The sequence below is a fragment of the Meleagris gallopavo genome, chromosome 2, assembly GCF_000146605.3.
Source record: "Meleagris gallopavo isolate NT-WF06-2002-E0010 breed Aviagen turkey brand Nicholas breeding stock chromosome 2, Turkey_5.1, whole genome shotgun sequence".
In the NCBI taxonomy this organism is placed as follows: Eukaryota; Metazoa; Chordata; class Aves; order Galliformes; family Phasianidae; genus Meleagris; species Meleagris gallopavo.
The window spans coordinates 55,979,351-55,990,419 of record NC_015012.2 but is presented as its reverse complement, the minus strand read 5'-3'; the positions used below and the strand labels follow the sequence as shown (position 1 = coordinate 55,990,419).

General features: G+C 37.4%; 1 long non-coding RNA gene across 1 annotated transcript; it reads left to right on the top strand.

Annotated features, from left to right (window-relative positions):
• Positions 1-6,244: 6,244 nt before the first annotated feature.
• On the top strand, positions 6,245-10,000 carry LOC109366111. Its single transcript, XR_002112200.1, has 3 exons — positions 6,245-6,305; positions 6,449-6,497; positions 7,634-10,000. It is a non-coding gene; the product is annotated as an uncharacterized LOC109366111 (long non-coding RNA).
• The last annotated feature ends 1,069 nt before the right edge of the window (positions 10,001-11,069 follow it).

The window sequence follows — 11,069 nt, the reverse complement described above, 5'->3', positions numbered from 1 at the left end:
AGAAGAAAAGAAAGTATAAACAGCAGAGATTCAGAACAACGGATAAGACAACTTATAATAAAATTGATTAATGAATTACACGGCCATTATCAATGACCAAAGTGGATGATATTGAGCACAGGAGTCTCCAATCTGCACTCCTTTATGGATTCTGGCATTTCAGAAACCTGAATATGTTGAGGAGATTGGATGGGAAACTGTGGATAACAGGTACTCCAGGTCTATCTACCCCAAAGTATGTGCATTAATCACCAATCTTGGAATCAGGAAATAATATGGTTTTGAGAGAAAAAAGAGGCAGGGCTTGTGTGTGAATAAAGGGTTTGAATGGAGCAGTCTACGAAGAAAGAAGAGATGGTCAAATGTGGGTAAAAAGATGATGGAAATACTTTATCTTTTATCATCATATATGCCATAGCACTCTACAGAGATGTAATTGTTGACTACAGAACAAATCTGAAGTTGATTTAAGTAAAGAATACATAATCAGTTGACATTTGTTCTACTCCCAGTTAAAAGAGTACTTACATTTAATAGCCTGGGACTAATTCTTAAGATCAATGACAATGTCTATGTTTATTTAAATATACATCTTCATATATATCTTATTTTTCATTTGCTGAAGATAGAATGATCAAAAAGGGAGCGGGATGATTGTTCTAGGTTATGTAACCAGGACTGGTTTCTGAAAATGTCAGCAACTTGCTTTATATATAAATCTGCATTTGAGAAAAATCAACACAGTCTAAGTAAGAAAAAGAGAGAATAATAAATTCTGATTGAATTACACCATGAATAGCATTGATTAAATGGAAAAGGACAGCGTGTCCCATTTCTCTGCTCCTAGTTCTTGAAGAATTCTTGTTTCCCAACTGTGAATCAGATGTTATTCTAATTATTCCCAACACAAGTCTTATCCTGGACAATGTTAACCTTTCAGTTCAGAGAATACTAATTCTCTGTTTCAAATGTCATCTGAAGTCCTAAATTTCTAACTTTTCAAGGTTCCAATTACTTCTGTCCTAGTGGACTAACTTCATAAATGAGACTTACATGCTTGATTACAATAGTGAAATTTTCTTCAGTCAAGAAGATCCTTAACTGGTATAGCTTAGGAAGTGTGGTGACAGCTCTGCCAGTCATGGATCTGACCCATACAGTCCCAGTGGCTTACAAAGTCACTGTCAGCTGTGTTACCTTAATACCTTGCAGAATGGCTTAGTAACTGGGAAGAATGAGCTTTCAACTGACTTTATAATCTACTTTTTTGGCTGGTTTTGACTCCTGAAAAATCACAGAGTAGATCACTAAAATGCTGTTACAGCTGAAGATGGGGCATAAATAAAGCTTTTATCCAATCCCACCCTCTCCCTCAAATTTAATGATTCATATAAAATGAAACAACATCCAAACCACCCCCAACTTGTTTTTGTTTCTGCAAAACCAAAACCTGAGTGATGAGGTTTTACAAAATTCAAACCCAAACCACTCCAGTTTGTCCATTATAGACATGAGACTAAACTCAGAAACTTTTATCTGGGCTCTTTATGCCCTCTGGACTTTGGTGGTTTGGCTAAAAATGGAACCTAGATTTAAACCATTCCTGATTTGGGTTGTGCAAATCATAACTTGACTAATGTAGTTCTTCAAAACCAAAACCATAACATGGCCTTCTTATTCCATCCCTAATTAAATTAAATACTTTTTGTCCAGAACATTACGGAGACCAAAATGTACAGACGAATATTATCAGCATAACACAACCTTTTATTTTATTCATTCCCAAAGGGTCTGATCCTGAAATCACAAAACCTTCTCTCCTCATCAGACCATACTTGTGGGCATTTGAAGACAGACTTCTGCTTTGAAGAGGGCTGCTGCTGCTTTCATTTAAAATATGGGAACTTTCATGGAGGTTCATTGAATCCAAATGTACCATTTATCACTTGTATTTTCTGGGTACTTTGTTATTCCATGTACTTACAGGTTATCAGATGTCTCCTATTCCAGGCGGAGCTGAAGAAGAACAGAATTGTCCATGACACTTTTAACAGAAACAGTCAGGCTGTTTGTTTGTTTTTTTCTTCAGTATTTTTCAGCTCTCAAACATCAAGAAGTCTGGTTCTATAAAAACAGGGCTCCTTGTATGGCATTTTCTGGCATCTCTGATAGACTCTACCATGTTCTTGCTTTTCTTAAGAGGGTGATTCCCTGCATAAAAGTGTTTGATACAGTTCCTAGAGTAGTCTATCAAACCTTCTTTTGCAAGGGTATAGCAAGTTCTCTGAAGACTTTCTGCGAACCTTGGTGTACACTAGATTTCTGCTTGTGATGGATGCCTGCTTTCTTAGCTTTCTTAGCTTTGGCACTGTTCCTTCCCTCCTTTGCTGCCACAAAACAGGGTCTAAAGGCAGCACTTTCTGACCTCTCGACTGTCTGTAGACTACTTTGAAAAGAAAAACAATTCTGCTGGCAGTAGGATTTAAGGCAGTATCATGCACTTTGCCTCTCCAGCATAATGTTTTAGGGGGCCTGCAAATAGAGACATGCCTGAAAACCACCATCAGCATTCACAGACAGCTCTCCTGGAGATCTGGGAAGGGAGAACAGTGCCTCTGAGAAGCCAGCTCCACCCTGGCTCCCTACGGAGTCAGCTCTCTCCCGCCTGAGGACCTGCTGTTTTCCCAGTAGCTATGCTAACAGACTAGTAATCCTTTTGTTAGGCTTGTGGGACGCTTGCATGCTAAATTTAACCTAATGCTTCATTTCATTTATTTAGCTGCATCCCATTTTCTGATGTTTTTCTTGTTTGCTACAGATAAACTGTTGATACTTCTGTTTTTCTGCTGCCAGCAACCTCTGCTGATTTTTTGTTTTTATTCACATATAGATTTCAATAGCATTCACAGGCTAATAAACTCCACTCCTTACATACTAAAACCTGTGACCTATCAATAATAGTTTCCCCCGTTTACTCCGAGTGCTAAGACCTGTATCATTTCTGTGCAGCTACAAGTTGCTTGGAGGAGAAACAGCCCCAGAACTGGAGCAAGCTGCACACTTAACCAGATAGCTGGCACAATTACAGTTATACCACAAGTCAGCTTAGACTGAGACATTAAATGAAACTCAAAGCCCAGTGTCTTTTTTGCCTTGAGCAATGACTTTTATCCAGTATGTTCTCTTAAAAAGAAACAGGCTAAAAGCAAAGGACAAAAAAGTACTCCTAAAGTTAAACAATGAAACCCAAGCCAGCAGTGCCTCATTGCACTGCCTGTGAGCTCCAGAGAAGAGATGTTGTGGGTTTGTTCTCTCTTCTCATCCACAGTTCAGGACAGGAGGAAAAAAGAGAGAAAAGAAGAAAGAGAGAAGGATCTTCTTATTTCTCCTCTTCAAAGTTAGGAAGGAAGAGGCAGAGAAGGATCTTCTTATTTCTCCTCTTCAAAGTTAGGAAGGAAGAGGCAGTCAAGATAGGAGTAGGGGAATGGAGGGAGATCATAAGAGAGAGTTATGCTTTCCCTTTGTCATTATGGATTCCCTTCAGAAAATCTCATCACTTAGTTGTTAAAACAGATAAAATTTCTTTTCTTTGCCTTGTATCTTCCAATTGACCCAGACCATCTCTCTTCCAGACTTCCTTTAGTATAACCAAAATACATTGCTCTGCAGTGCTCCCACCTGTTGGACAGTTTGCAGAGCTGGGGTGGAAGAGTAAATGTGCATGCCTTATGTTTGGGTCTCTGCAGTACTGCACATCTGGGTAATATTAAACAAAGCGGGGGTGGGAAGTTCCAGTATAACAAATCATATGAGCCATAAGAGCTCAACTTAGGTCTTATGCATGTGTTTTCAAATCTAATTTTAAGCAAACCTTTTCAGACTCATACATCAGTGATCATTTGCCTTGTCTAGAAATCATATAACTCCATTGCTTTTCATCCTTAGGACCATGCTATTACTTGGCCTACCCTATTCAGGCTCCCAAAACAAAACTATGGTTAGCAATTCAGATATTTCCCAAACAGAACAACTACCATTGTACATGTTTTTGTCAGGACATTGCTAAAAATTTGCCCCGATGCAGAGCCAGTCTTAAAAGCTTACGGAGGCAGAAAAATCCTTGTATGGGCCTGTACACGTCCTCTTTGGTTGGGTTGATTTAGAACAGGCTGGAGAACATTTTTCCACTCCAGTGGCCTCCATTTCTTATCAATATCAAACTAAACTCCAAAGGAGACCTTGTGAGGGTGACCTACAGGAAGGGCTGCATGCCCTCCCTACCCCCAGCTCTCTTGGTGTTGCACGTAGATACGATCAGTGAAAAGAGAAATGATGCATCACTTGCAAGGGCACGGGGAAGAGGACAACTGTCTTGAGGGTCCAGAGAGGAGTAGCTTTAGAATTTGGATGTTGATTTTTCCCAGTGAGAGAGGGTTAAAAAAAAAGGATATAGTAAGAAGATACTTGTGAGAAAACTCCCCTCTGAAGACAGCAGCTTTGGAAGTATTTTTAAGAAATCCAGTCTTCAGGTCTGCTTACTACATTTGATTGAGTTGCACTGTAGAGCTGCGGTCCCAAAAGATGTTAAAGTGTTCCTCCTGAGAAGGGTTAGCCTTCCTCTCTGCCATGAAAAACAGGTTTCCCAAAATCACATTTGAGGCAGAACTGGCTTGAGCTATAAAGTTAATAGCATGTCCATAAACAAATGAATTATCATCAAACTTTCTGGTGGATCTCTTAAAATATTTATTTTTTAGGGGCAAGTTGAGTAATAGGTTTTCCTCAAGTCTTCAAGTTTTAGTGGGCAACAAAGAATGTAGAGTGGAAGCTGCTTACCAGATGTTCCACAGCCTGGAGAGATAAAAGGAGATTGTTTTTACAAGTAAAAATGGTGGCATGGTAGCTTACATGGCGTAAAATACATATTTTTATTAAGTCATTGTGCAGATGGAAAAATAAGTTTCCATATTTCCCAGTAATAATCTGCCTCACCTATTTTTTATTATTATTATTATTATTATTATGCTATTTCTGACTACTTCTTTGTAGCTTTACAGCTCTGGCAAACATTAAGATTTTTTTTTTAATTAAAAAAAACCTTGATTTCATTGCTTTAGTAATTCAAAGTAGTATAATCTTTTGAAACTTAAGATACATCTAACAAAGCTGACCTCATTAACAGAGAGAAAAAATATATTAATAAAAATATAAAAATATTTATATATTTTTTAATATTTATATATTTTTATATAAATATACTTATATTTTAAAATATTTAGATTTTAAAAATATATATTAAAAAAATGTTCCATACTTTTTCACCTGAAGTACAAGCTTTGAAGTCTTGTCTCAGTTTTTAGATGGCAAATATGGAAAACTGAAAAAGCAAAGAAAATACTCTCACCAGTGGCAGATTGGAGCTCCTATTTTCTCCTGTCTTCAATTATCCAGAAGTTTGTTTTCTTTTTGAGTTTATAGGTTCAGCGTGGTTGTGTACACTTCTCTGTGTGCTGTTAGTCCCTTTATAGCTTTTTGCTATTAAAAAAAAAAAAACCAAAAACCCTAGAGAAGGAGAGTAGACATAAAGTGGTAAGATTTTGCATTATGTCATCTTTAACAATTCAGATGAGCTATTTGCTTTTATTATGCACTGGACTCTCATGATAGAAGCCACAGTTAGATGAATTGATTTGCAGTAATTTACATGCTTTTGTCTGCAAGATACAGGTTGTTTACAGAGTTGAAACTGAATATGGCAGAATGATGCCTGAGCACTTCTGAAAATTCTTTGCTGTTTTCACTGTGATCAGGAGTAAAAGCACAGGCCCTGTGATTCTATTAAAAATCCTGGTCTGCGTGAATTCTCAGAGAACAGGTGGTAAAAGCCACTTCCCAAAGATCTGTAATCTCATGCAGTAATATGGTGGCTTGGAGAATTAAACAAAGTTGAATCTGAAAAGTAGCCTGTTGCTGGTTCCGTGAATTTAAATGATATTAAAAGTAGCAGGTCCTTGTAGGCTTCATTACATCTAACAAAAATTATTGAAATGCCCTGAGTCAGAAAAGTTATTCTGATTTGAACATGGCACAGTGTAGTGGAAATGCAAAGTCAGGGCTTGAAGCAGTGATTGAGCACCTGGTGGGAAGGCAAGGCCAACCTAGAGAAGCTCAGGTGCATGCAATGTACCTGAATGACCAGAACAGGGTGGAAACAGATCCACACATTCCTGGACCTCATTTAAGGGTTCGCAGCAGAGGCCAGAGATTCTTGCTGGATATCCCTGCCTACCTGAGGCCTCCTGGAGGTAAGCAATTTTTCTTCCTTTATATGTATGGCTGCTTTGCTTGGGCTTGTCCTCTTTTGCTGCAGCCTAGGGTTTTGCCACCCTGCTATTATTGTTGTACTCTCTATCACATTATGCAGGTTTATTTATTTTTTTTTTTTTAGGTGAGAAAGCTTTGTGTGTGATTTATGCTACTTTAAGGTAAAAGATAAGGTAATTCATTTTAATGTTTGATTGGACCATTTTAAGAGCACCGTCAAATTTAAGACCCGTGAATTTGAAAATTAAAGCTCTAGCTCCTGAGCTCGAACTTGTGGGCCTATACTTTGCAGTCCTGACAATGCTTAATTTGTGATATTCAGGGCTTAGTGTTTTCTTTCACTTTTAAAATCCAAAGTGGTCTCAGCAATTACTGTGAGTAAAAATATATATTACGTAGGAAGATCACAAAATTATAATCTTTTTAAGATTGAATAGCCAAAACATAAGATGCTTACAGGGATACTTCTTCCTTTCTCCCTACTATTTAAGGAATAGAAGGTAAATTAAAGGTCTCAGTACTTTAAAAAAAATAATAATAAAAAAAAATCATGGAAGATAAGTGTAGTTCCTTCCAAGAAAACTTGAGAGTAAGAGGGAGGGTTTCATTCAGTGGGGAAGAAAAGTCATCCTGTTGAAAGGTAAATTCATGTGTATTTTCCACAATTGTTTAAATAGGAGCCAAAGAAACATTAACAAATAGTAGAAGATAAAAGTAAAAAGATTAGGGACATTTTAAACATAAATACCAATCTGAGTGTTATTTTATATTTCAGCTAGAAAAAAATTAAGCAGTAAAAGAATTGTGTTTGTAGTTTGAGATATCTATAAATAGCATTACTTCTAGTGCCTGACATTCTGTGATTAGGAAATACATATTAGATTTGAAATTGCATATTAAATGATTTGAGGGTGAGATAGTTTGTATACATGTGATTCACTAGGAGTGTCATGCTTTAGAAGCCTTTTAGTTAAGTTGTTGGTTTTCCCAGAGTATGGCACAATCAGTTCTGTGCAGAGTCCTGTGAGTAGTGTCCTATGTACAGCAGGAAGTTCCATAGTAGTAATAGTTGATATGAGGTGTAATGTGCTTCATTATTTTTCTGACTATTCCTTTGAAGTAAGTCCTTTATCTCTGCTTCTTCAGATAAATAAAATCTCCTGTGAAAGATGGATCTATTTTGCATTAGGAATTGAGTGAGGGAATTCCCAACATGCAGAACAATGCTCTTTACTATGTAAGCAACTCCCAATAGATTTAAGCTAAAAGTCTCACCTTTTTTGAATGCCCTTCTGCCAAAAACATTTAGAGAGATTGTGTTTGGGTCTGAGCCTGGATTGAAGGTTCGCTGGAGCGAGGCCTGAATGTTCTGAAAGACCATAGAGGGATGCCAGAGCTCCAGCAGTGAGATCTTCCTCTACAAGGGCAAGATTTAGGTAATACATTTCATGCTGCGTTGGAGGGATGACTCTGTCCTGCTTCTCAGGTGCTACATCATTGTTCTGAGAGGTCTGCAGTCACTGAAGCATCAATATGCTACTTTTCTTGATGTTTATCTACTGAACTATGGACAGTCCTAAAATGTTCTTCACCAAAGTGTAGTCAGACACTGGAAGGGAATTCTCAGTGCAGTGATTATGGCCCTGAGCTGCTGGAGTTCTAGAAGCATTTAAACAGTGCTCTTAGACATAGTGGTTATTTTGATAGTCCTATGGAGCCAGGAGTTGGGCTTGACTACCCTTCACACTTCCAGCTTAGGATATTTTATGATTCTATGATTCTGAGGCCAGTCCAGAGCATATGTTTTTTTGGATAAAGGGGCCTCTGCTTTAGACTGAACTCATCTTTTGCAGGCCTTTCCATAAGGCCCTATTCTTTACTGCTCAAGTTCATTCAAGCTTCTTGTGGTATAACAAGTATTTTCCTTGTCCTTCCCATGAGGCTGTGTCTGGAACACGCTGAAATAACATCCTGAGAAAATGTCCCTAAAGTTAATGTTTCCAGTGCTTTCTACTGCCTTAGAACATCCAAAGGCCCTTCCCCAGCTGGAAACCTAAAGGCATGGTATTTTCTGCACGAGGATTAAGAAGGAAATTCCATATATTGTGAGAAATACTACTTAATATATTAAAATGAGGTGGAATTTAGGCTTTGTGGGCTTAACAGTGATTCAATGCCACAGCTTCTCAGGGATTATACTGCTGCCCTGTATGCACAAAGCTATTGACTAAAATCAACTTCAGGAGAGCAGGCAAAGCCACCTTCTGCTTCTGTGCACTTCAGGTGCTGCTGAAGGTGGCCTCTTCGGTGTACCACCAAAGGGTAAATTCATTTTCTGTGTCTCCTGCTAAAGTGAAGTAACCAGACATCTCAGACTCCCTGCTTGGCCAGAAAACCTGTGATTTTTTTAATAGCCATTAAAAATATATTTATTTTTTGCTGTTCTTGGCTGATCTTCTCCTTTCATGCTGATTAACAATGCTCTGATCTTTTACTGCTGCCTTTTAGTAGCATAGCAGCCTTCCAAGATGGAAGAAGGCCATGCTATTCATCTAACTGGTATTTTATGTACGCTGTAATAATTTTTCTTCCCTGGTTGCTGCTTCTGATAGTTTCTTCCTCCCATTCTATACATTCTATTTTGAATGTAGAGGTACTTAACTTTGCACAATGTTGGAAACTTTTCCTTTGTTTTTAATTTACAGACTTGTGTTGCTGTTTTGTCTGCTTTTTGTCTGCAAATTGTGGACACTTATTAGCAGTTGCAATTTCTTGACATAGCTAACTATCGCTCTTTTTATTCTAAGTGAAATATTTTCTGATATGTGTTCTCTTGATTAGTTTGAAGCTCTTTTCTGTTAGCAAGGAACAGCATGACTTAGGGGGTGGGTAATGGGATGTGAAAATCTTTGCCACTCTCTTGTTTTAGTGTGTTTGGAATAAGGAAGTTAATAGAATGTAACAGTATGAGAAGGATTTACGTGGGTTGTTGAGTTTATTTATTCTTTTATTTATGCATTTGTTTGCTCTATTTTGATCCTCAAAAGTGATTTTAATAGCTGTTAGAATGTGGCATTGCTAATGAAAATGAACAGACCGCTGTTGTGTTCTACAATAAAAACAAATGTGTGTGGTAATGTTATTAGTGGAAAAACTCTGCCTTTGTAATCAATATTTTACTTTCCTATATTCTATTCATAGTGAAACAACACATTTTACGGTCAAAACAGTTGAATGTAGCAGGCAGTCTGTTTCAAATAAAATCAAATTTGTTCTTCCAAGTGGCATACTGTCAGACCTGTCAAAGATATGTGTAGCAAGCACATATACATGGATCCCTTTAATGTGCTTCTTTTTCTAATAAAAAAAAACCCTTACATGAACGGAAACTTTTGAAAATAAACTATAATCACAAAAATGCTTCAGCTTTTGCAGGTGAGCTAAGGAAATTCTCCTTCATTGTATAAATCACTAAAAAGATGTCTTGGCTTGCAAACTTCTGAACCCTGCTCCGTGCAGTATTGAAGGATTATGGGTATTATGGAAACATTGCTGATTATGATTATTAAATAGGAAGATTAACAGGGGACATGTGGTGTGTGCACACATGAAGATGTCCTTGTGGACAAAAAGTGGATTTTTGTTTACCTTTAATGACTTGATGCCTTCATAAAAGGAGGAAAAAAAAAAAACAATTATTTTCCCAAAGCAGATTGGTTGTTGTTGCTGTATTTCATGTTTTATTTCACTTTCTCTTCATTCAGCTTTGGATTGGTGGGTTTCACTTGGATTGGAACTTGGTGTGGCTCTGATGCTTCTCTTCTTAGTAGAGGAAGAGTTACCTTAGTAAGTGCTAATTTGCTATGAAATGACATGTTGCAGTACTATGTAATACAGATGCTACTGGGTGAAAGGAAAAATGGTATTTTGTCTCCAGAAAAACAGTTCTGAAAATGATCTTTGCAATGTGTTTGAGGCAACTCTGACAATTATCCTGACTATACTGGGAGTAATTCAGTGGTGCTTATCTGAAGCTAGTGAGTTGCTGCATCTGAAGGCATAAGGAAGTTTTATTTCAAAGCTAATGTTGGTTTACAGTAAGAATATGTATTCTGTTTTTATTAAAAAGTTATATATTTCAAATGCTTACAAAGCATTTGCAGGGGCAAAAGCCTTGCTGTACCAGACAGTACATATGCTCAAATGAAAGTAGTCTAGTAGTCTTAAAGGTTGAAACAGACAGTGCTAAACATGGGAAATGCTCTACAGAGAGGGAATTGAAATCGGGATTCTTGAAAATGCTTCCTACTTTGTATACTTAAATCCCACTGAAATTTGTACAAGCTGATCACCAAAATGCCTTGAGAATCTGGTTTGGGATGCAGGACAACTAACTTGTATTTTTTTTTTGTTGCTTTTTGTGTGAATGAAAAAAAGAATGTACTGCATACTGCCTTCTGTTGACACCTTCCTAATGACTGGTCTGTGGGTATTTAAGAAATTTGGAGATGAGCAAAGGCTGTATGAACAACAGTCTTTATCTGTTGGCACTATTGTCTGTCATCTCATTCTTTCAGAAAATATTGCATGTGGATGTTCTTTATGTAATTGCAGTCACGGTAATAGGATGGCTTTGTTTTAATATGTACCTATACAGCATTCATGCATGTACAAATGTTTTGACCCAGCTGGGTGATGGTGACACTGAGGAATTATGGAGGACTTGAATGATCCCTGAACTAGAA